Source organism: Somniosus microcephalus, chromosome 33, assembly GCF_052327205.1.
Source record: "Somniosus microcephalus isolate GS21.2 chromosome 33, FLI_Smic_1.0, whole genome shotgun sequence".
Classification (NCBI taxonomy): domain Eukaryota; kingdom Metazoa; phylum Chordata; class Chondrichthyes; order Squaliformes; family Somniosidae; genus Somniosus; species Somniosus microcephalus.
In genome coordinates, this window is record NC_141019.1 from 26,991,607 (window position 1) to 27,018,070 (window position 26,464).

Below are 26,464 nucleotides of genomic sequence, written 5' to 3' on the forward strand. Positions count from 1 at the left end.
ACCTGATCTGGGTCAGTCTATAGCAAGGATGACTAACCAGCATCTCATGAGCACGTGCAGGTCCTGGTTCTATTCTTAATGAACTGTTGGGAGTGCTGGCAAGAAAGGTTGTATTATGGAATTCATTTTATAGTAAAGGCTCCACGGACCAACCATAAGATTAATTATCTGTTTGTATATTTGTGCATCATCTCCCGCAAAGGGATGGGGGTACCTGAGGTGTACATTCAACCATCAACCAAACAACCAGTCTGTAGCCCAGTAAAGGAGCAAATAGGGAGAATTGCCACTGTTAGCCCACAAACGCAAACCTTCAGTGCTATCGGCAGCGTCAGGAGAAAAGAATGAGATGGTGTTAACTGTCCTGGAGATGCTGCTTGGGTTTGTGAAACAAAGAGCTCGTGACAGTAACTGCATGAGAGGAGGAACTGAGGAATGAGACACGAGGAGAGAGGAAATTAAAAAAGAGAGCGGGGGGGAAAAGGATAAATGTGGAAACGTGGGGAAAGGGAACGAGAGAAGCAGACCGAGGAAACAATAGTAAAATGAGACCGAGAAACTGAATGAAGGAGAAAAGAGATGGAGAGAATAGAATGAGACTACAGTTTAGATCTGAAGTAACTTTGGAAACCAAGCCAGTCAGAAGTCCCATTGATGCACTAGGTTGCAAAATGTCTTGCCTGGTGTAGTTGCAGTTCCAGTGAGCGTGTCAGTGAGCATCCTCGTATTTAAAACCTGTGCCAGCAAACGTTTTCTTTTTCTGGTCCTTGAGCTTTAAACGATTTTGGCCGCTGGTCCATCATCTTTGCCAAATAAAAATGTTACGGAGAATTAGCCTTTTTTTCTCGCCACTTTTTCTGCTCTCTCGGAGACTTCTTGCTGGGGTACAGTTCCTTGGGACGCTGCTCTCCCTTTGGGCTTCTGCTAATACCCCGGTTAACTGGACTAGACTCAAATACTGTGGCAACAAGAGCAGGTCAGAGGCTGGGTATTCTGCGGCGAGTGTCTCACCTCCTGACTCCCCAAAGCCTTTCCACCTTATACAAGGCACAAGTAAGGCGTGTGATGGAATACTCTCCACTTGCCTGGATGATTGCAGCTCCAACAACACTCGAGAAGCTCGACACCATCCAGGACAAAGCAGTCTGCTTGACTGGCACCCCATCCACCACCTTAAACATTCACTCCCTCCACCACCGGCGTACCATGGCTGCAGTGTGTAACATCTACAAGATCCACTGCAGCAACTCGCCAAGGCTTCTTCGGCAGAACCTCCCAAACCCGCGATCACCTAGAAGGACAAGGGCAGCTGGCGCATTGGAACACCAGCACCTCCAAAGTCCCCTCCAAGTCACACACCATCCTGACTTAGAAATATATCGCTGATCCTTTATCGTCGCTGGGTCAAAATCCAGGAACTCCCTCCCTAACACCACACGGACTGCAGCGGTTCAAGAAGGCGGCTCACCACCACCTTCTCGAGGGCAATAAATGTTGGCCTTGCCAGCGACGCCCACATCCCATAAACGAATATTTTTAAAAGATGAGTTAACTGAGCACAGACAGGGTTTTGAACCTGAGATCTTCCTGATCTGTATAGCTCAGCTACTCCCTAGATAGATAAACTTGCTAAACTATTGAGAAATCAGCTCTTCTCTTTAATAAGTTTACTAATCTTCAGTTGCATACGAGCCAGGGGCACTGCATTATGCATTACAGGAGAATAAATTGATTGGTTTAATGCTGGTCTGCAGTGAGCCTGGTTATGGTATGGACATACGAATTCAGTGCCTGTCTACAGTGAGATAGATGTGTGTGGCCTTCTAACCATAAGGGACTATGTTGGCACAGTTTACTTGTACTGACTCTGTTTACCACATGGGCTGTCTACTGTGTTTTCCACATGAATTGTTTACTGTATGTGCCTTTACTCCCCCTGCTCACCTTAAAAATAGTCTGCACTTTACAGGTAAAGGGGTGGACATTGAGTGGGAATAGGACACAAGATATTATTGAAAAAGTGAGTCTTTTTAAGGCAGGGAGAAAGGTTTCAATGACGAGTGGTTTTGGGAAAGAATTGCAGATGGTCGGGGTGTAGTGTCTAAGATTGGCCTTTTATGGAGTGGAGAACAAGTAGTAATTTGGAGGGTGCAGGCAGAGATGTCTGGCTGAAGAAGATGAAATAGGGTGGAGCACAGTTATGGAGGGCTTTGCAAACTTGATTTGCTGGCACGTGATTAGTGGAGCTGTGTGTGGATCAATTTGCTGGATGTGGAGGTCTTGGTTCAGGAGAGGGCATGGGCCGTAGACGTCTGGGTTTGTGGAGGTGGGAAGGCCACTGAGAAATTGCTTCTCGGTGACAGAAAGATGTGGATTAGGATTTTGTCAGTGGTGAGGGGAGAGGCACTGGCATTGAGGTTTGAAGAATGCAATCGCTGTGATGGACCTGATTTGGGGTTAAAAGCTCCGCTCATGGTTGAACAAGATACTGATATTGCACAGCACCGAGAATCTGAGGAAGGATGTTCTTGCCATGGAGGGAGTGCAGCGAAGATTCACCAGACTGATACCTGGGATGGCAGGAATGACGTATGAGGAGAGATTGGGTCGATTGGGCTTATATTCGCTGGAGTTCAGAAGAATGAGAGGGGATCTCATTGAAACTTATAAAATTCTAACAGGACTAGCCAGACTAGATGCAGGAAGGATGTTCCCGATGGCGGGGGAGTCCAGAACCAGGGGTCACAGTCTAAGGATAAGGGGTAAGCCATTTAGGACAGAGATGAGGAGGAATTTCTTCACCCAGAGAGTGGTGAACCTGTGGAATTCTCTACCACAGAGGGCGGTTGAGGCCAATTCATTAAATATATTCAAGAAGGAGTTAGATATATTTCTTAAGGCTAAAGGGATCAAGGGGTATGGGGAGAAAGCAGGGACAAGGTACTGAATTTGGATGATCAGCCATGATCGCATTGAATGGCGGAGAAGGCTCGAGGGGCCGAATGGCCTACTCCTGCTCCTATCTTCTATGTTTCTATAAATGTTACAGCACCGAAACAGGCCATTTGACCCATCAAACCAGCTCTGGTGTTTTTCTAAATAAGAACCACCTAGTCCAGTCCCACTCTCCTGCTTGCTCCATACCCTTTAATTTTACTCTCTTTTTTGATATTTGTTTAAAAAGAGTAAATTTAAAGAATTTATAGCCACTGCTTCAACAACATATCATGGCAGAGAATGCCACACTCTTAACCACCCTCTGCCTAAATAAATATTTCCGAACGCCCCCTTTAATTCTTTGTGATCTTAAATTTGTGCCACCTCATTACTTTTCTGTTTCCTCGTTGTGTTTGTTCCTGGCCAGTGAAAATAATCTATCATGATTTATTTACCCCATCATAACCCTTCATAATGTTGACCGTTATCTGATCAATCTGCTCCAGTGAAAAAGCCCTAACTTCTGAATTCCCTTTTCATAATTGTAACCCATCATTCCTGGTAACATCCTAATGAATCTATACAGCATCTTTTCCATTGCTTTTGTATCCTTACTATAATGGGATATGACCTAACAAAGTCTTGTAAATTCAGCATCATCTATCTCTTGTGTAAGGTACAAAACCGTGCCGTTTTTTTAACGACCTTAACTACTTCCGCTGCTACCTTTTTAATGACCTGTATTTTTTTTTTAATTCTCTCGGGATATGGGTGATCCTAGCAAGGCTACATTTATTGTCCATCCCTATTTGCCCGGAGGAGCGTTTTTTTTTTACTTCTGACACCTCAACTGAGTGGCCAGTTTTCATGTCTTAACTGAGTGTTGAAAGGCTATTTCCACATGGAGGGTAATCTGGATTAGTAACCGGTTAAAGGGAAAGAAGCAGAAGAGGGGTAAGCTATGAGGACTAACTTCATAAACTAGGACAGGCATGTCCAAGCAGTGCCCTATGAGACAAACGGCCCCTAAACCCTGGCCATCCGGCCCTTGAAGCTCAAGCAAGTCAATCCTATTTGCCCATATATTTCTTACTCACTGCTTTGTCCTGTTTAATTCTGTGGGCCTAGAGATTCGGAAAAGGTTATCCTTGGCAATGTTGCCTCATTGGTGAAGTACTAAGTCAGAGCACCAAGCTCGTTTACTATCAGCAACTTGGTATATGTAAATGAATGGGAAAAATGGATTTCAACTTTATTTGTGGCCCTCCCCAAGCTTCCATGGTACACTTAGGTGGCCCAAAGGTTTCTATTGCTGTATTTAAATACAAGTGTACATTGACCGAATGAATTTGGACATCTTGGACAGTAATCAATCCTAGAGATAGATTATGACGTTTGTTATGTTGCTATTAGGAAAGGTTGTATTGACCCATATATCTTGCACTTTCTGAAATTGCAATGGGTTCTGAGATTTCATCTTTCTGCTGTTTGGTGATGTGAAAGTTGATGAAGTAAATCCTGAAAAAACCGAGTAATTTACAACAGAATGTTATGTGATTCAAGCCTTTGTGCTGGCAGTGAATGTGACTGTGCTTGGATGAGGGCTTCATGCTGAGAGTTAGCTGTGGGACTGTGCCCGGTAGTTTTGTGTCTGGTTTGACTGAGGCATTGAAGTTCTATGCCTCAATCATATTTTGTAGTACAATACATTGATTCTGTGTAAGGGGAAATCGCTGTAAAGCAGTTTCCTCTTTTAAGCAGCATTCTGGAAGGTGGGTTTAAAAACCACTGGAGGGTTTAGTAGTTTCAGTAAGGCTGTGAACTATTTTGAATCAATGTAAATAGTTTGGGAATGATCTAGTACTGTACACACACTTGACTTCTTTGCAGACTGGTGCTATCAGTGAATTAATGAAATTGGAGGTTTTGCAAACCGGCTCTGGGATTCTCAATTTCAATGCTCAGATATATTTTAAGTAAAGTGGAGGAAAGAGCTTCGAGACTCTTCACCCATCAAATCTTTGGAGGCAGAACTGTTCAAACTAATTTCAGAAATGTGCTGTCAACAGTGTGGACTCCTGAAAGATCAAAAGTTGAGAACATTTGTACATTTATGGCTACCCAAAACTGGGGGAGACAAATGGTGAACTGTATATTTGGTCTTCAGGTTATTAGCTGGACGACACCTGCATATATTGGGCCACAAATGTACAGGAAACTTTGGTTTATCCGGAGGTTAACTGTCTGGAATGCTCGAGCCACCGGCAAAAATCAGGAGCCGTTTCGTTAGGTTTTTTTTCTTTTCGTTGCTTTTTTTTCACCAGTCAGGCTCTGCAAGGTCTCGCTGAAGCTGTTGCTAAGCTACAGAGACGCTTGCAAGGTACGGCCGACTGTTTAGAAGCTGTTGCTAAGCAACAGGGTTTGTTGCCAGATACGGAGCTCAAAATCTCCGTATGTTTCAACATTAGCGCTGGTTTGTCCGGCAGTTTTGATGGGACGGCAACAGCTCGGTCCCGTCGGTGCCGGATAGCACAAAGTTTCCTGTACTCTGGGGGGAAAAAAACTTTCATTTGTTCAACTTGATGCTGTATTGCTGCAGAAGGCCTCACAACTTAGTTTTGTTCTTTCTCTGCCCCCAGCGCCCAGCAAGCTGCTCATCATGCTGGGGTTCGGCAGCCCTCTGGTATGCCCCTCAAATGCGCATTCTTCATGTGTGAGCCTAGATGATCAATGTTGGTAGGCTGTTTGTGATGGGGCATTATAGTGAAGCCCAATCCTGCCCCCTCCTGATGTCCAGCAGGTGCTAATTGGATAGGGAACCTAGGCTGAAGCCTGAAGGACTGTATTTTTCTACTTGCTAACTTTCTCCTCTCCTCTCCTGAAGGCATTGATTCCTAACTGAGGTACGATTCCACGGATGTCGGTTCACAGAAAAATGGACAGAATAACAGAATGTGATCCCAACACACTGGTAAAAATCCCAGAAAATGCTTTAATCCCATGTAATAAAAATGGGAATTTGATCTTTTCAGTCATCACATAAGCCATTGCCCCAATGGTCAGCGGAAAAAATCTTGGAATGTGATCTCCAAAACATCGGTAAAAGTCTTGGGATCACATGTAATAAAAACAGAATTGAACTTAATCAGTCACCATAAACTGGTGGCCCTGCTCATTATGCCTGAGCCTTGATGGGGAGTGTTGGCAAGTTATGTGAGTGTTGGGAGTATCAGAGCTGAGTCTGATCCTGTCCTTGCCGATGTTCACACATGCACACTTCTAGCAGGGGCCACGGACAGCAATCAGGAATGGAAACCCTGCCCCATATTCCCCTTTCTAAGCCAGAGACGCTCACAAGTCCGAAATCAGCTAGCTTAGCACAGACTGTGGTTTGAATCTGGGACCTTCCAGGTGTCTATTGCTTAGATACTCGAGCGAAAATTGATGAGCCATCAGGGATGCCCAGGACTGTGTTTTAATAACTTTCTTTCGGGAGGTGAATAATGTTCTTGAACTCTTTCCACTTTGGATGCCCAGTGTTAGCATTAGGCACTCCGAGTTCATGTATTGCATGGACAAATGCTGAGTGAAACTTCCCTTGATCCAAGCTTAGAAAGAGCACCCCCTACAGTACCAATGTGAATTTTCCACTCCCTTTTGTGGCATCTCCAAGTAATATTACCAGTTTGTACTGAATTTTGTGTTGTGGGGCCTATGTTCACTAGGAATTGGGCTAAAACTGCCTAAAATGATTTTAAATAGGACCCTTAAAGCTAGCAGATAACAGTCTGAGGTAGATCCAAACCCACATCCCCAAGGTGAAAAAACAGCATGCTAACCAACTCTGCCACACAGTTCTTCTTCTGACTTTGATTCAATGGTCAAAGCTTGCTGAGAAGATAGAACTATGTTTCTGAAAAGATTTCCATTCAACCATGTGCTTTTGCTTTCTCTAGACTTGTAAACGTTTTTTAAAAACCTGCTACTTCGGGTCCTGTACCTCTATGTTCTTATGCCGATTTAGATGAGGTATCGTACAAGCAGTTGCTTTTGGCGGGGTGGGGGAAGGAAATGATTTACCAGCAGGTGAAAGCTATCCTAAATATCACCAAAGATCTGTTGCATTAGCTTTTGAATAACATTATTGATGCAGTCTATTTCTGTTCCGTCAAAGTTGTTTTTTGCTCAAAAATGTTTGAATCATCCAGTAATTTGATTTAAGCAACTTTAATAAAACCGTGCATGAGGTGTTTTTTTTACATTGAAAATCATGCAATCACCAAATAATTCAAATTAGGAACATAGGAACGGGAGGAGGCCACTCAGCCCCTCGCGCCTGTTCCGTCATTCAATTAGATCATGGCTGATCTGTATCTTAACTCCATCTACCCACCTTGGGTAGCTACTTCCAATTAAGAGGACGAGACTGTATTGCCGTAGAGTTGGTCAGTGGACTAGAGAGGAGTTGCAACATTTCACAATGAATCAGCTGCAACAATTCAAAGTAAATGAGCAGTAATGGACTCGCATTGGAGCGAGAAGCCCACTAATATTACACACAAGTTGGCAAGATGCTTTGTATCTCACCTTGCCTGTGCAGGAAAGTAACTTGTCCCTGACTAGGTGGTGAGTGTTTGTAAATTGCAAGTATTAAAGGTAGGAACATAGAACAGGAGCATGCCATTCAGCCCCTCGAGTCTGTTCTGCCATTTAATTAGATCATGGCTGATCTGTATCTTGACTCCATTTCCCTGCCTTGGTTCCATATCCCTCAATACCCTTACCTAACAAAAATATATCAATCTCAGTTTTGACATTTTCAATTGACCCCTCAGCCTCAACAGCTTTTTGAGAGAGTTCCAGATTTCTACCACCCTTTGTGTGAAGAAGTGCTTCCTGACATCACCCCTGAACGGCCTGGCTCTAACTTTAAGGTTCTGCCCCCTTGTTCCGGACCCCCCCCCCCAGAGGAAATAGTTTCTTTCTATCTACCCTATTGACTCCTTTAATCGTCTTAAACACCTCAATTAGATCACCCCTTAATCTACTATACTCGAGGGAATACAAGCCGAGTCTATACGACCGGTCATCATAATTTAGCCCCGATATCATTCTGGTGAATCTGAGCTGCACCCACTCCGAGGTCACTGAACGCAGTACCCCAGATGCGGTCTAATCAGTGCACTATACTACTGTAACATAACTTCCACCCCTTTGTATTCCAGCTCCCTTGAGATAAAGGCTAACATTCTAGTAGCCTTTCTATTTTTTTTTATGCCTGTCCACTAGTTTTCAGTAATTTATGTACATGCACCCCATAATCTCTCTGCTCCTCCACAGTTTCTAGCTTCTTGCCATTTAGAAAATATTCTGATCTATTGTCCTTGGGTCCAAAGTGAATGACCTCACACTTCCCTACACTGAACTCAACCTGCTTCAGTTTTGCTCACTCTATCAATGTTCCTTTGCAACTTTCTGCTCCCATTTGCACTAATTACTGTGCTACCAAACTTAGTATCATCAGCAAACTTGGATATACAGCTCTCTATTCCTTCATCTATGTCATTGATAAATATAGTGAAAAGCTGAGGCCCCAGCACAGATCCCTGGGGGTCACCACTAATCACTTCCTGCCCATTATCCCTACTCTGTCTCCTACCTCCTACCTAATTCCCTGTCCATGTTAATAGGTTGCCTCTAATTCCATGCCCTTTCATTTTTGCTAATCATCCCTTGTGGGGAACCTTATTGAATGCCTTCTGGAAGTCCATATAAATAACATCCATAGACACTTCCTATCTACCATGTTAGTGACCTCCTCAAAAATCAACTAAGTTAGTTAGACATGACTTGCCCTTTACAAATCCATGTTGGCTCTCTCTGATCAGTTCATATTTGGCCAAGTGCTCAGTCACTCTGTGCTTAATAACAGATTCTAGTAAGCTCCCCACAACAGACGTTCGACTAATAGATCTATAATTTCCTGGTCCCCCCCTCTCTCTCACCTTTCTTAAATAATGGAGTGAGATACTTTATTTGAAAGTGTTTAGAATCTGTTCCATTACTTGAAGCGAATGGATCCTTGAAGCCTTGAATATGTAGAAAAATTCAGTTGGCAAAACTGAAATGATCCTGTCTTGTCTCTCGCCAGCACTCGTGTGCCTCTGGTACTGCCTGCTATGAACGTCCCTGGCTGCTTCTCCAGGCAGAACCTGTGGATGTGCGCCACTGTAGTCTTTTTCAACTCTCAACTGAGCTTTCTGCTCAACATCCAGTCAGTTGGCGAGATGCTTCTTCCACCTCCAGGATATTGCCTAATTACTTCCCTACCTCAGCCCCTCTGCTGCTGAAATCCTCACGCACGTCTTCTGCACCTTGAAGATTGATTTCTGTATTGCTCTCTAAATTGGCCTCCCCAGTTCCACTCTGCCCAAACTTCAGCAAAACTAGAACTCTGCAACCTGTGTCATCTTCCAAAAATGTCCTACCCATCAATCACTTCTGTCCTTGTGCAGTTCCACTGGCTCCGTGTCCCAGCAAAACAACTTGCAAGATCCTTGCCCCCATTTTCAAATCCTTCCACAGTCCCATCCCACTTCTCTTGCCATGTATTCCTGCCCGCACTCATTGTTCCTCTGACTTCAGATTATAGCTTGTTCACTGTCATCTCCGGTCCATTGTCAGAACCTACTCCTTCAGCTGACCTGCTTCTGCTCTCTGGCACTTTCTCCTGAAGCTATTTTGCCTTGATGCATCTTGAAATGCATCTCTTTGACCATGCTTTCAGTGTCTTCCCACAGCAATTCCTTTGCTTCCTGCTCTGTGTGTCTCTGTCTCTCTCTCAATATTCAGACACTTTTTTTAACTATATAAATGTAAGTTGTAGGACTTGAGCACATAATCTAGGCTGATACTTGAATGTAATACTGAGGAAGTTCAATGTGTTCTTTTGAATGAAATGTTGCACCAAGATTCCATCTGCCTATTCCAATGGATCCGATAAGCAACATTCCTCCCTCAACCAAAAACAAATGAACTGGTTCATCTTAATTGTTTTTAAGATCTTACTGGATGCAAAATAGTTGCCACATTTGCCTACATAGCATTTCAAAGTAATTCATTGTGTGAATCCTTGTTTGTAGATGCTTGGAGATAAGGAACTATATAATGCAAGTAACAACAGAAAATGCTGGAAAAACTCAGCAGGTCAGGCAACATCCGTGGAGAGAAATTTGAGTTGACGTTTCGGGTCGAACCCTTCTTCAAAACTGGAAAGAAAAGAAATTAGATCGAAGGCAGGGCTGCGATCGGACAAAAGAAGTGAAAGAAACAAAAGGTGGCAGCTATCTCTTGCCCTGCCAGTACACTTTATACCTAATCTCAGCCTATTACCATCTCGTCTAGCTCTTTTGTTTCTTTCACTTCTTTTGTCCGATTGCAGCCCTGCCTTCGATCTAATTTCTTTTCTTTCCAGTTTTGAAGAAGGGTTCGACCCGAAACGTCAACTCAAATTTCTCTCCACGGATGTTGCCTGACCTGCTGAGTTTTTCCAGCATTTTCTGTTGTTATTTCAGATTTCCAACATCTGCAGTATTTTGCTATCGTATATAATGCAAGTCTTTCTTTTAGTAGTGGTAGTCATTAAAACCATATTACTGTTCTTTGGAATAAAGAAAAACTGTACAAGTTCCTTCCTCTATTTCTCCCCCCCCTCCGAGTTGCAATAAAAAAGAGTGCTCAGTTAAATGAATGGTGGAGATAACTGCCGTCAACCAAAGAAACGGGAAGTCTCGCCATCTCCTCAACACTCTTTCTCTAGCATTAGTGCTGGAGGCTGACTCTGACTTGAGAAGACAGAGGGAAGGTTGGAACAGATGGAAGTCATTTGAAGGTGCACTATGCTAAAACAGATTAACAAACTTTGCAACAACAGAAATCATTTGCACGTCCATAGTCTCTTTAACATAACAAAGCGTGCCAAATGGCTTCACAAAAATGCAGATGAGACACCAAGCAGGAATGACAATGATAGCTTGTACTTAAACAGTGCTTTTAATGTAGAAAATGTCCCATAGGGCTTCGGAATGGAGGGGTTGGATCTGAGCAGGAGTCGGGAAAAGAGTTCTGGGAGGTGGTCGATAAGGTACGTTTTTAGGAGGCTTTTGAAGTTGGGGAGAGCTAGGGCAAGGCAGAAGGATTTGGGAAGAAAATTCCAGAGTGCGGCGATGAGATGGGTAAACGGCTTTTCCCTGATATTGGAGTGGAAGTGGAGAAGGGAGCGCACAATAGACCAGAGTCAGAAGAGTTGAGCCATCGACATGGAGGAGGTTGCAGAAGTAGGGTGGAGCAAGGTCATGCAAGGATTTGTAAGGGATGATGAGGATTTTGAAATCCATTCATTAGGGGGTGGAAATCAGTTGAGGTCAACAAGGGTGATGTGTGAGTGGGATTTTGTACAGATAGGATGCAGCTGGTGTTTTGAATGAGTTGGAATTTGTATATGATGGAGCGAGGGGGATTGGCTAGGGAGACATCAATAATCTTAGGTTGGCGATCTCAAAGGCACGGATGAAGGTTTAAAGGGCTGAGCTGGGGATGGAGGTGAAAATAGTGGTCTTAGGGTGTTTTTAAAACTCTCTTTACACTTTAGGGTAATCCGAGGTAAGATCAACCTTAAACAATTAAGCATAATGGTTTTGGAGGTGTAGGTAGAACAGAAACTAGACTGAAGAAAGGTGGTTGTGGAGTTGCACGGCAACAAGATGTTCGAAGACCTTGGAGAGAGGAAGGAAAGCGGTTGGAGAAGACGGAGGGGTTGAGGATGGACCTTTTTAAGGGAGGGGGATGATCACATTTGTGAAGATGGTGGCATAGCGCCTGAAGAAAAAGAAGTTTATTGCGTCTGTGAGCATTGGTTCAAGGGGAATTGGTTGACTGGTTAAGCAGGGGGTGATGGTGGATTTCATGAAGGAAATAAGAGGGGAGAGAAGCTACATTGGCCCGTAATTTACAGTCAGCAGTGAAGCAAAGGCGTTCGCCGCGGGCCCCGGCGCTCTCTGGTGAGAAGTTTGGCTTTTTTGATGTGCAATTGAGATCAGTGCAGTGTAGTGGGAATTCCATAGCTGTTGTGATGTCAACAAGCTGTCTAAGCAGCCAATCACAATGCAGAATTCTCAGACGGGGAAGCAGGAAGTGAAGAAGCTGCTTTTATCCAGACTTTTAAAAAATGTTAGAGAGCAAAACAAAGATTGGGACTCTCATATGGGGGGAAAAAATAAACCTGAAATAAATATGACCAAACTTTAAAACTTTTTTTTAAGTTTCTTAAAAATTGTAATTTTTATTATAATGGAGAAATTTGACACTCCACAAAAATAAAATGATTTTTTCAGGGCCATAACGTTTGTTTAGCAGTCAATATGCTGTTAAAACCCCAGTTACATCAAATCCAACAAGGTCTAACTTTTAATGGGGTATTTAACAGTGATATTTCGTCATATTCGCTGATTTTCCCTGATTACACTGATTGCCGGCGGAGGGGAGGGGGTGTGCCACAGCATAGCCAGTGTTGGAGCATTGAATGACTGACCGCAACTTCAGGATTTCCGCATTAGGATGCGCGGGCGCTAACTCCTGAAGTTGCGGTCAGTTTCAAAGGGGTAATAACAGCAAATGCTGTTCGTTCGCTGTTCTTACCCACCACACATTCCGGGCCAACGTGTTCTGGAGGCACTTGGGGACAGGTAGGCAGTGAGGAATTGGTCAGCTGAGGCAGCTGAGTGGACGGTCTCTGATTTGGAGACTAAAGTGCATCAGCTTCTCAAGCCTGCCATCAGTGGTGAGGATGAATGGGTTAGGGGAGAGAGGTTGAAAGAGATGGTTTGTTTGAAGAAGAGGAGGTGACCGTTGTGCTTATCTGCCAGGGTGATTCTAGAGTAGTAGAATTTGGCAGCAGAGAGGGGAAGGCAATAGTGTTTGATGTGGTCAAGCTAACTCTGGTGGTGGACGACCAGGCCAGTAGTGCACTTGAGCCTGTGGTCCTCGATTTGAGATCACAAAGGTCAGCGCTCCACTGGAGGAGTGGTGGAGCAGGAGGCTGAGTTCTGGTAGGGGCAAAGATATCAAAAGTGCAGACAAGGTAGCTGTTTAGCATATCAGCTGATGCGTTGTAAATAATGGAATGGCAGAGGAGGGGTCGTCTGAGTAGCAGACGATGCTAGTGAGGGATTTGAGGGTAGCTTTGAAAAAGAGGTGTGGTGGATGGTGAGGTGCTTAACGTGTTGGAGGACTAAGGGGATAAGTCCCCAGATCCCATCTCTACAAGATCCATGCCACAATGGGGAGCATGATGGAATGTGCTACTGGCTGCAGCAGCCTCAGTGGGTGTGGGAAAGAGTTATCACTCGTGCACGAGGTTTCAGTCAGGCCTAGCATATCATAGAGTCCTCCGGGATACTTTGTGGATGAGAAGGGCCTTGTTAACAAGGAAATGGACATATTGCGGGGTGATGCAGTGTGGATGGGGAGAACCTCAGTGATTACTGGGGGGGAGGGGGGCTGCTGGTGGTGTGTGGAGAGGGAGATGGGGAGAAGGTTGAAAGAATCAAATTCTGGAAGCGGCCTGGGTAGGATGTGTGCCAGATTGAGGGGGTGAAACAGTTGACATTGTTGTTCTGGGAGACACAGCAATGGACGTGACCGAGGATGCCTGGGTTCGAGCAGAGTGAAGCCATGGGCCAGTCCAAGGAGGGACTTGAGCCTGGAGCAGTGACAGCAAAGGAGGTCATTGATTGTGGTCGTGACGGATGAGGAGGGGCACTGGGAAGGGCGTGATGCAATAAAATAGGGGAGGGTTAGGAAGAGATCAGGTTGTTGGGGGCAAAATGGTACATAGAAAAAACTCCGCTTAGGTTTGGAGCCATTCTCTTGCGAATGGAAACCTCAAGTTACGTGTGTGCAAACTGTGAACGAGCTTAAATGTGGCTATAGGAGTTATTAATCTAAAAGAGAGGGAATCTGGCCAGATAGCTTCAGTTGCAAATGGAGATTTAATAGCAGTTCATAATCATAATCATAATCAACTTTTATTGTCATTGTTAGTGCACAAGTGCAGTACAACGAAATGTAGGCTTGCGGCTCCCGAGAGTGTACATTTAGATTAAGACATTTAAACATTCAACATTCATTTGGCTTGTAATACATTAACATTAACATAACCATAATAAAGTGCATTGGCAGATGTGCAGGCTTTAGAGTTTATTTGTGGAGTTCAGTAGGATGACAGCCCTGGGAAAGAAGCTGTTCCTAAATCTGGTCGTACGGGTGCGAATGCATCTGTAGCGTCTCCCAGATGGCAGGAGGGCGAACAGACTGTGGCTGGGGTGGGTAGTGTCTTTGATGATGGTCAGTGACCTCCGTAAACAGCGTTTCTGGTATATGTGCTCTATGGTCGGTAGCCGGGTGCCGGTAATGCGTTGGGCAGTTTTGACTACCCGCTGCAGGGCTTTCCGGTCATAGTAGCTACAGCGGCCATACCATACTGTGATACAGTTCGTCAGGATGCTCTCTATTGTGCAGCGGTAAAAGTTAGAGAGGATCAGGGGTGACAGGTTACATCCCTTCAGCCTCCTTAGGAAATATAGGCACTGCTGGGCCTTCTTCACCAGAGAGGAGGTATTGAGGGACCAGGAGAGGTCTTCCGTGATGTGGACTCCGAGGAACTTAAAGCTGTCCACCCTTTCCACCACAGCCCCATTGATGTGGATGGGGGTGTGACTTCCGCCTTTAGACTTCCTGAAGTCCACAATGATTTCTTTGGTTTTCTTGATGTTAAGGGCCAGGTTGTTATCGGCGCACCACTTCACGAGATGCTGGACCTCCTCCCTGCAGGCTGACTCATCGTTGTTGGAGTTTTTGAAGGATGACCAGGAAGTAGATAGGCAGAGGGATTTACTGCGGCACTACCAGAGAGTAGGAGCGTGGCGACTGAAAACTCTACCACTAATGGTGGATTGAGATTAGGGGAATGCACAGGAGGTTGGAGTTGGAGGACCAAAGAGTGTGGGACGGGATGGATTGTGGGAGGATGTTGTAGAGTTACGGAGGTGCAAGGCCATGGATAGACTTGAAGACAAGGATGTTAATTTGGATGTTTTGGGGCAATAGGGAGCCATTCTAGGTCAATGATGATTGGTGAGCGGGACTTAATGCGAGACAGAATGTGTGTGGCTGCGTTTGGCACAAGCTGGAATTTGTGGAGGGAGGATGATGGAAGGCCAGTAATAACAGCGTTGGAGTAATTAATTCTGGAGGTGACGAGTATGGATGAGGCTTTTGGTGGTGGAGTGGAGATGAGCAATGTAGTGGAAGAGGAAATGTAAGTGGACTTGGTTATTAGAGAGCATGTGGGGTATGAAGCTCGGCTCAGGATCGGACAAATGACAATGTTGCCACAAGGTTTTGTTCAGCCTAGGCTAGTGACCGGGGATTTGCGTCAGTGGCAATGGAACAGTGTTTTTGGCAGGTGCCAGCAATGCTGGCTTTGGTCTTCCGAAGTTCAGCTGAAAATAAATTATGACTTGTCAGACAGGCAGTCCGGCAGCACAGAAGTGGCCATTGGGTAGAGAGAAGTGCTTGATAGAACTGGATGTCATCAGCATACCTAATAGAAGTTGATCCCTTGCCTAAAGATGATTCAAAATATTTGTTTTGGTTTCCAGAATGTTTAAAAATGAACATTTAATAATACCTTTTATAATGGGGAACAGGCTACTTGTGCTCCCAGTTTTTAAAATGTGCTGCATTTCCCTTGGCCTGATATTCAAACATCATCCAATATTATCAGGATAATTGTCTGTAGGTGATGGTGTGGAAATGTAATTATTGACTAGCAGATCTGCTGTTGCATTGATCATAAGTCAGAGGTTACGCTGCTTCAGGAGGGGAGGTGTACATGGACACCGAAAGGATTTGAAAAGACATTTGTGAAGGATGTGCTCAAGAGTTGAAGTAAGTGCTTTTTGATTGGCTACTAGAAAGTAGTGCTATCATTATTGTTTGCAGATGTAAAAAATGAATTTGTTCCCCTCATACTCAAAACGTTGCACAAATAAAGCTGTGCATGTAACCTGCTGTAGTTGCACATGTAACACCCTCTAGACTGCAGCTAGTTGCATAATTTCTCCTATCAGTAACTTTTGGATAAAGTTGGTGTAGATGCAACTAAATTCAGCTACCTTCACAGTTCTCATAGTTTACTGGCTGTCATTCCTCAGATCATTTCCATTGCTGGTTAGGGGGCAGGGCTTATGAACAAAAAGTTTTGGCATGATCTGTGAATCGTCAGTCTTGCTGTCAATCATATTAAAGAACTGGTGTGTTATCTGCCTCTCCACTCCAAAATGTGGTGGTGGTCATCAAACTCTGAAAAGAGGCGGCATGGAGCTGCATTCTGAGAATTGTGCACAAATAGCTCGCAGAGAGTGATGCTGATGCATTTTCTGAGTCATATTCTGCTACTTGGTTGAGCCTCTTCATTCAACTGCTAGAGTGACAGCTCTCGTAAACCCCCTGAACTCGAGCCTTGGGCTTCTGCAAGAGGGACAGGCTTTTGCTGGAAAACCTTGAAATATTTCAACCACACACAGGTAGGTAAAACAAATGTCAATTTTATCATTGTGCAAAGCTTTATTATATTAGAAACCTTATTTCCTGTATGACATTCTCAGCTTGGTGAGATGGTGGTCCAAATATTTTTTAAAGTATTTTGAGTGACTTCATTTGGTTCCTTTTGCTCTTTTTGCTGATTGCCCGTTTTTGATTGGTAATTTTCATTCCCACGTCTCTCGATTTTGTTCAGTTGTGAAATCTGAAATGTGAAATTTGCAAATGTGGTGCCTGAAGTGTGACCATGCATGTTAGAAGTGAGACTTAAAAAAAAACCGAATGGATTTGGGGGCGGAGAGGCAAACCTGGGTCACGGCAGCCTCAGCAATCTGCTGGATAGAAACATTATAAATGTGAAGACTGGTGTGAGTTTTTCCTCAGTTACCTGAATTGCAGAACACCAACCGTCCCAAGATGGGGAAAGTCTATTTCTGCACCAGATGTGAGCAGATGTTGAGGGACCCTTACACTTTCAGAGCTCATGAATGCCTGCACCCTTTAAATGTGAGCAATGTTGGAAGGGCTGTACTCTTGCCACTAAGCTTTGCAGGCACGAGAGACTCCTTCAGGAATAGGCTTCAAAGCTCGAGTGAGACAGAGCCGTATGACACACTAAACCCCAAATTTTGCAAAAGTCCTCAGTTACAGCGCCACCTACAGATGTCACAGGCGGTTACAGCTAGGTGTGGACGCAGTTATCATTGCAAACGCCATAGGAATTGTTAGGGTTGACAGGACATACTGATTTTAATACTTTGCTAGACGATCTGTGGGGTTGTGCGCCGTAAGTCAGAGAATATGGTCACTCTTGCATGTCTCTGATAGCTTGGTATCTGATATCTGCCCCCTTAATTTATTTTGTTGCTTTTCCCTCTGTCCCCTTCTACTTCTGTCTTTATCTTTTCTTTTGGTTGGTGTGGTGAGGAAAGGAGCCACCAATGGCTGCAGGCTGCATTTGAAATGGGGATTGCGGGATTAAAAAGTGTCCCTGAGTTTCCTTCCCATTCCCCTAATCACTGTTCTCTTCCCCGCCCTCCATTGCCCCACTCGCTTGTTCTCTTCCCCCTTGCTCCCAACACATCTGCTATTCCTTCACCTTCCTACCACCCTTTCCAATTCTTATCACCCACCTCGCTACCCGCTCAACCCCATCTCTTGTTCCACTGTCATTCACCTAGAAAGAAAGCTTTTCACCTGCTCAGGATGTCCCAAAAGGTTTCAGAGCCAGTTAAGTCATGTGCGCTCAGCAAGGTCCCACAAACAGCAATGAGATAAATGATCTGTTGTATTGATGTTGGTTGAGGGATAAATATTGGCTAGGACACCAGGAGGGAAATTAGGCACACTGCATATGCTCAGATTGTATAATTCTACATGATCACTTTCCATCTTAATTAAGAATTCGAAGAAGTCCAATCCGAAACTAGGGTCCTAAATCTAAACAAAGGAAACTACGATGGTATGAGGAGTGAGTTGGCTATGATAGATTGGGGAGCTTCATTAAAAGGCATGCCGGTGGATAGGCAATGGCTAACATTTAAGGAACAAATGCATGAATTGCAGCAGTTATACATTCCTTTCTGGCGCAAAAACACAAAAGGAAAAGCAGCCCAACCATGGCTAACAAAAGAAATTAAGGATCGTATTAGATCCAAAGAGGAGTCATATAAAGTTGCCAGAAAAAGTAGCAAGCCTGAGGATTGAGAGCAGTTTAGAGTTCAGCAAAAAAGGACCAAGAGATTGATTAAGAGGGGAAAAATAGAGTATGAGAGTAAACTTGCAAGGAACATAAAAGCAGATTGTAAAAGCTTCTACAAGTATGTAAAAAGAAAAAGATTAGTGAAGACAAATGTAGGTCCGTTACAGTCAGAAACAGGAGAATTTATAATGGGGAACAAGGAAATGGGTGAGCAATTAAACAAATACTTTGGTTCTGTCTTCACGGAAGAGGACACAAATAACTTCCCAGAAATGCTAGGGAACCAAGGGTCTAGTGAGAAGGAGGAATTAAAGGAAATTAGTATTAGTAAAAAAAAAGTGTTGGAGAAATTAATGGGACTGAAAGCTGATAAATCCCCAGGGCCTGATAATCTGCATCCCAGAGTACTAAGAGGTAGCCATGGAAATAGTGGATGCATTGGTTGTCATCTTTGAAGATTATGGAACAGTGCCTGCAGATTGGAGGGTGGCAAATGTAACCCCACTATTTAAAAAAGGAGGGAGAGAGAAAACAGGGAACTACAGACCGGTGAGCCTAACATCAGTAGTAGGGAAAATGCTAGAGTCTATTCTAAAGGATGTGATAACAGAGCACTTAGAAAATATCAATGGGATTAGACAAAATCAACATGGATTTATGAAAGGGAAATCGTGTTTGACAAACCCCACTGGAGATTTTTGAGGATGTAACTGGTAGAATAGATAAGGGAGAACCAGTGGATGTGGTGTATTTGGATTTTCAGAAGGCCTTTGATGAAGTCCCACATAAGAGGTTAGTGTACAAAATTAAAGCACATGGGATTGGGGGTAATATACTGGCATGGATTGAAAATTGGTTAACAAACAGGAAACAGAGTAGGAATAAATGGGTCTTTTTCGGGGTGGTAGGCGGTGACTCATGGGGTACCGCAGGGATCAGTGCTTGGGCCCCAGCTATTTCACAATATATATCAGTGATTTGGATGAGGGAACCAAATGTAATATTTCCAAGTTTGCTGATGACAAGAAACTAGGCGGGATTGAGAGTTGTGAGGAGGATGCAAAGAGGCTTCAAGGCGATTTTAGACAAGTTGAGTGAGTGGGCAAATACATGGCAGATGCAGTATAACGTGGATAAATGTGAAGTTATCCACTTCGGTAGGAAAAACAGAAAGGCAGAATATTATTTAAATGGTGATAGAATGGGAAATGCTGATGTACAAAGGGACCTGGGTGTCCTTGTACACCAGTCACTGAAAGCAAACATACAGGTGCAGCAAGCAGTTAGGAAGGCAAATGGTATGTTGGCCTTCATTGCAAGAGGATTTGAGTACAGGAGCAAGGATGTCTTACTACAGTTATACAGGGCCTTGGTGAGCCCACACTAGAGTACTGTGTGCAGTTTTGGTCTCCTTACCCAAGAAAGGATATACTTGCCATAGAGGGAGTGCAGTGAAGGTTCACCAGACTGATTCCTGGGATGGCAGGATTGTCGTATGAGGAGAGATTAGGTCGACGAGGCCTGTATTCACTCGAGTTTAAAAGAATGAGAGGCGATCTAATTGAAACGTATAAAATTCTGACAGGGCTAGACAGACTGGATGCAGGGAGGATGTTTTCCCTGGCTGGGGGGTTCTAGAACGAGGGGTCACAGTCTCAGGATACGGGGGAGGACATTTAGGACTGAGATGAGGAGAAATTTCTTCACTCAGAGGGTGGTGAACCTGTGGAATTCTCTACCACAGAAGACCGTGGAGGCCAAGTCACTGAATATATTTAAGAAGGAGATAGATTTCTAGACACAAAAGGCATCAAGGGGTATGGGGAGAGAGCGGGAATATGGTATTGAGATAGAGGATCAGCCATGATCATATTGAATGGCCGACTCCTGCTCCTATTTTTCTATGTTTCTAATTCAAATTCAGGTCTGGGTAAAAATATCAAGTCCAAGCCCAGGCCTTTGGGAGAGGTTGAAAACTTGAAGTAAAAACGTTAATGAAAGCAATAAAAGACAATTCAACAGTTGAATATTGTAATTTTTGGTTTTTAAAATTTTTTTTAAATCTTTATTTTGGATAGTAGAAATTTTAGTTACTGAGGGGAAAAAATGCAAAAGTAATACATTAAAAAAAAATATTGATTGATTTGTGGGAACCCAGTGCCTTGATTGTGCAATCAGTGACGATTTTACACTCGCAAACCCCATTACAAATGTAGGCATAGGAATTTTTAATGGTGAAAGGTTGACACAAAACGTATGGCAAAACCATGACCACAGGAAGTCAAGTTATGCAGATAGGAGGCGTGTGTAGATGTTTAATATATTATGCATGTTACAAGCCATATTCCCGTGTTAAATTTCTTGGCTTCGTGAGAATTTAAGATGATAAGTTGAAGGAATTTTGAGAAATGTATGCAGAAGTTTCATTGCTTTGCCTTCTCTTACTGATGCCTTTTGCTGACAGCTCACTGTTCATGTCATGTGTCTTTAGTACTTTTTCATTGGAAGTATATGCACCTGCTTTTGATTGGTACATTCCTCATCTGATTTGAACCTACAACCGTCTGACTCAGAAGCAAGAGTGCTACCCACTGAGCTACAGCTGACACGGATTACTTGTTTGAAACTGTCCTTTTATTCCTCCCTTGCAGTTTGTGTTCTGACCACTTAGCTCTAATATTGAAATTCCACTATGATTATCACATTATTGTTTCCTCCAGCCTCTACTCTAAACATCTCTCTTCATTTTCAGCCTACGGTTGCTAATAGTTGCCAGTTGTTCTTTGCTGCCCCATTACTAATTTCTACCCATGTTACATTGGCTGTTCTTGTCGTTCTTTTCAGCGCAGTTATCTTATCAGAAATGCAGATACATTGTTTATGCAGTTTGCATTCTATTGTAAAGTTGAAATTTAGCTGTGGTTCCTAGAATGACCTGTTTGTTTTTAAATCTATCTGGTGTTAATGGAATGCCAAATTTACCCCTTCGTGCAAGTGTTTTACAATTGAAACAAAATAATTATTGCAGGTGTTGTACCAGTGTTTGAGAGGGCGAACTTTAAGGCCAGAGCAGATGTAGACTAGGAAAGATGTGACCGCAGTGAGGATCTTTATGCTGGCAGTTGGAGGGATTTCCCAATAAGAACCCACAATACTGAGGAAAAGGAAGCAGCTGGGCAGTCAAACTGAGAACAACATTTAATAGTGCATTAAAAAGCAGTTCCGGGTTAAGTCTTGATGTGAAGTGCAGCATTTTGACAGCCCCACTTGTGTTCATGAGATTTTATAATAGAAGTGCGATGAAATGCAAATTTAGTTTCTCCTTATTTAAGTGTCCCCCCGCCCCCTGCCCCGCCTTGCCTTGAGGCTTTTTCTCCACAATGCCCAATCTAGTTAGCAGAGGGGTGGTGATTCAGGCAATGTTTTCCTCCGTTATTATTGTGTCCCTAAGTTGAGAACTCTCCCAAATTAATTTTCTGTTTTGACATCTGGAAAAGTGAGGATAAATCATGCGACTAGAAACTCAACATGTAAAATTCATACAAAAAAATGTCAAAAACAACTTTCATTTCTCTAATGCCTTTAACTTGGTAAAATGTGCCAAGGCGCTTTACGGGAGTGTTATTGGACAAAAATTCACACTGAAACAAAGAAGGAAACATTAGGACAGGCGACCAAAGGCTTGGTCAAAGAGAGAGGTTTTAAGGAGAGTGGAGAGGTTTAGGGAGGGAATTCCAGAGCTTGGGGCCGAGTTGGCTGGAGGCACGGCCACCAATGGTGGGGTGAAGGAAGTGGGGGGATGCACAAGAGGCCAGAGTTGGAGGAATGTAGAGTTCTTGGGAGGATTGTAAGGCTGGAGGAAGTTACAGAGATGGGGAGGGATGAGACCATGGAGGAATTTGAACACACGGATGAGAATTTTAAAATCGTGGTGTTGCTGGACCGGGAGCCAATGTAGGTCAGCGAGCACAGGGTGATGGGTGAATGGGACTTGGTGCAAGTTAGGATACGGGCAGCAGCGTTTTGGATGAGCTTCAGTGTACGGAGGGTGGAAGATGGGAGGTCAGCTAGGAGAGTGTGGGAATAGTCGAGTGAGTCTAGAGGTAACAAATGCAGACGGGCTGAGGCAGGGGCGTAGACGAGCGATCGGGTTGGGTGAGAAACTCAGCTTGGTGAATAGGACGCGAAGGTTGTGAATTGTCTGGTTCACATTTTGACTGAGCTGTGCAGCTTTTTCCAGTTCTGATGAAGGGTCCCAGACCTGAAACGTTGACCCTGTTTCTCTCTCCACGGATGCTGCCTGGCCTGCTGAGTATTTCTAGCATTTTCTGTTGTGCAGAAATAAGCCTCATCAAAACTTGTAGGAATTTCACAGTACTGAGTTATTTATGCTGGTGAGATGATCCCAAACATACTTTCATTTTAACACAAGTGAAATAAATTGATGTGAACACTGCTTGCTACTATACCTCCTGCTTTTAGGTACTATAATTTGCATGGCAGGTAGGAGATAGTGAAAATATCTTTAATTAAAAGTACAGTATTAGTTAAAATCGAAATTAAATGGGAAGTGGTTTGTTGACATTAATATCGTGAGAATTATTTGAGCTAAGTATTTTATTGCTGCTTCTAATCTGTACGATTTCATTCGGTTTTAGACATTTACATAAAATTGCTTTTGGCAATGCGAACTACAATTGAGTCGCAGATTTGAGCTACCGTTTTCATTCGGTCCTTTTGTTTCACTGGTACGAGATGCTTTGTGTTGTGAGCATTTTAGTCCATCGACATGTGTTCTACTTTTTAGTTTCGCTTTTTAGGACATGTATATGTAGGCCTCTCTATCACTTACTACATTTTGTTTAAGCAACCAGTATAATAGATCTTCCTCGAAAGGGCAGCGTGATATTGTTTAAATAATTTTGGGATGCGCCTCGCGAGCTGAGAACCTTCCCAGTTCCAGGTCGAAACGGATGGGATAGGGTTTCTTGCCGGAACAAGACATTTTATTGCATGGCTTTGTCGCTATGTGTATCTGCAGGTTCTGTTATAAAATTGAACGATTAAGCTGGCCACCGTAGACCCAACTGTGCATTTAAACAAAATATTTTTTTATTTCTGTGTTTTGTTCGCATCTTCGCCGAAACTGGAACTGGCGTTTGGGGGTTGCTGTTTCTGACCGGAACGGAAGTGATGACGTTTCCGTCGCTCCGGTGGATGTTTTTGGTTCGCTTCACTTTTGCTTTTCTCGGTTTCTTTTTTTCTGTCGGTTTTGGTCGGCTCGGCTATTTCTTTATTTTTTTTCCCCTTCCCGCTGGGGTTTTCTCGAATGTTTGCGACTACTTTGTAACAGGAAGCAGCGAGGTCGGACCCGCAGAGAGTGAGGAGTGGCCGGGGCCCGAGCTGGAGCCTGCTGCCCGAGGCCAATGTCGGTCATAAAGCTTTCTGTACGAGGAATGGGATCAGCCATGCAGTGGGGAATTTCCGCCGGGATTTGTGGAGTGTGGGGGGTACAGGGCAAGCAATAAGGTAAATAGTTTTTTCATCGATCAATATTACAGATTTGGCGGTTTGCAATCTGCTGAATGTAAAGCAGTGTAGATAATCAAAAAATAAATCTATATTTAGAGAATCTGGCTCGTAACGCTGTCAAGTTAATGAAGTCAAATTTTCATGTTGCATCATTTATGAAAATAAAAATGTGTACTATAAAGAGACAATTTGCACCAGAATAGGGTAGGAAAAAATCATCAGTAGCTCAAGAGTTTGAATTATTTCATGTCGGCCTTCACCAACCCAAATAAGGTCGGGTCAATTACTTTTGTGTGACCTTTTGTTTCAGTTATTGCAGTTTGAATTTGGTCGGCTTTAGAAATGATTGCACTGTATTTTCTTGTATATTCAGAGGTAGTTTCATGTGACGGATTTTGCACGGGAAGTCCAGGAGTGTATTGTGTGAGTGGGCATCTTTTTTGTGGCGGCAAAAGCCGTGTCGTGTGCGTGAGAGCGAGGAGTTTTTTTTGTGCAGGGACAGTACAATGTTGCACGCTGTGCAGTGTTCGGTGACATGAACTGCCCTGTTTTTTTCCTGTTGTGGAAATGGAATTTGAATTTATAGGAGATGGCTTAACTTCAGCTTTCAACTGGAAATTGGGTGATTGCTGTAAACGGGGGTTTAAGACAGGATTAGCGATATAGAAATGTGATTTACAAATCTTGTGTTTTCTCAAAACTATGCCGAATAAAAGGTTTTCTTGTGTTGCACTGAGAATACTTCCACTTTTAAAGTAAATTTTTGCTTTACTCTTGTTTGAAACGCAGTAATATGAAGGTGGCCTCTTTGCACCTCGTTCAAAATAGTTATCCTGGCCTTGTGTTTACTGTGGTGTTTGGATTTCATTTCAGAAACGTGAGCAGATGTTGCATGACGCTTTCACTTGCATGTATAAACAGATTTAAATTGATTTTAAAGCTGAATTACAGACACCGTTGTATGCAAATTACAGGAAATTGGCGTTTTATTTTGCTTATTAAATGTGGATTTTACTTTATTTCTATCTATATTAATGTGTGAGTAGGTTTGGTGATATAATTTTGGCTGTGCTTTTGCTATTGCTGGCAGATAGCATTGTAGCTTATGGTGTGATTTTTTTGGGAATTGCGTTTAAAATGTAAATGCATCAATTCCCATTATTTGCAATGAAACTCTAAACTTAATATTTGTGTCAAAAGCAGTGGTGGCGTAAACCAGGAGTGTGTAGGCACTGCATGTTTGTCTTTTCATAAAATGGAGCACACACCATAATAGTTTACATTTACAACAATATGCTGTAATTTCATGTTTATTATCCAGTTCTCGTGCCATCCAAGACTGCACGCTGCTAAACCTGCACGTTAGGTAATGACAAGCTACCCGGTTAAGATTTGCAGGACTTGACCTATTGGAACTTCCATTCAGGAGGAGCAAAGAACTGCAACCTGTGGTCATTTTGATCTTTTGTATGTCTGTGCCTTTTTCCTTTTACTGTAACTGGTGCTTGCAAAAGATATGAACAGGAAATAATTAGGTAAGTTCTTTTCTATGCCCCTCTCAAGATAAACACTCTGAAATGTTAGGCGTTTAGGAGTTGAAAACATTTTATTACATGTTTTGCAATGCCTCCAAAGCAAATTCTAATTGTTTATTTTTGGTGAACTAATAAAATTGTAGGAGCTCATCTGATTGCTTCAAGTGCTGTCATCTGGACTCAGTATGAAGAATTAGGATGTTTCAGTGAAGCTGTCCTAATTATACTGGGTTCTCCCAGAAGGGTAGTTGCAGACCGACGTGTTTTGTTTTCTCCCCGTCTTGTTGGGATGAGTGGTACATTTGTCTGCAAGGATGAAGATCACTGCAAAGGCAATATGTGCATTTCCAACAAAGATAGTGATTGGGAGCCTGTTCCCCCTTTTCTCCTGTAGCTGCCCCTGAAGCTCATTTACCCATTGGGGTTGAAGAGTTTATAGAAATTTTTAAAAAATCCCTCTTAGCAGGGTTAGTTTTGAATAGAATCGAGCTCATGCTAGAACAGCCCCTCTTTCACCAATGGAGACAGGTGTGTGTGGTTACAATTGTGATGCGAAGAGGTTTTGGGCCAATATGGCGAAACTGGATGCATATTGAAAAAGGATTAGAAACAATATGGAATTTACAGCCCAGAAACAGGCCAATTGGCTCAACTAGCCTATGCTGGTGTTTATGCTCCACCCAAGCCTACTTTATCTCACCCTATCGGCATTTCCTTCTGTTCCGTTTTCCCTCATGCTTACCTAGCTTCCCCTTAAATTAGTCTAAGCTATTCGCCGCAACCACTCCATGTGGTAGCAAGTTCCACATTCTAACCACTCTCTGGGTAAAGAAGTTTCTCTTGAATACTTCATTGGGTTTATTAGTGACTATCTTATATTTACATAACATAAGAAATAGGAGCAGGAGTAGGCCATTCAGCCCCTCGAGCCTGCTCCGCCATTCAATAAGATCATGGCTGATCATCCACCTCCACTCCAGTTTTCCGCCCGATCTCCATATCCCTTGATTCCCAGAGTCCAAAAATCTATCGATCGATCTCAGCCTTGAATATATCGACAGGCTCAGTGAGTGGGCGAGAACATGGCAGATGGAAT

General features: G+C 43.4%; 1 protein-coding gene across 11 annotated transcripts in view; it reads left to right on the top strand.

Moving 5' to 3' along the window:
* kmt2d (lysine (K)-specific methyltransferase 2D) overlaps positions 1 to 26,464 on the top strand; it is a 239,566-nt gene that overhangs the window by 12,037 nt on the left and 201,065 nt on the right. For 9 of the 11 annotated variants that reach the window (XM_085972785.1, XM_085972784.1, XM_085972778.1 and 6 more), the window contains exon 2: positions 5,822 to 5,908. The exons of 1 other annotated variant lie outside the window; for it this stretch is intronic. The gene's annotated coding sequence lies outside the window, so the exon portion shown is untranslated. Of the gene's footprint in view, positions 1 to 5,821; positions 5,909 to 23,479; positions 23,831 to 26,464 lie in introns of those variants that run through there. One more of the 11 variants, XM_085972780.1, reaches the window with a different exon arrangement.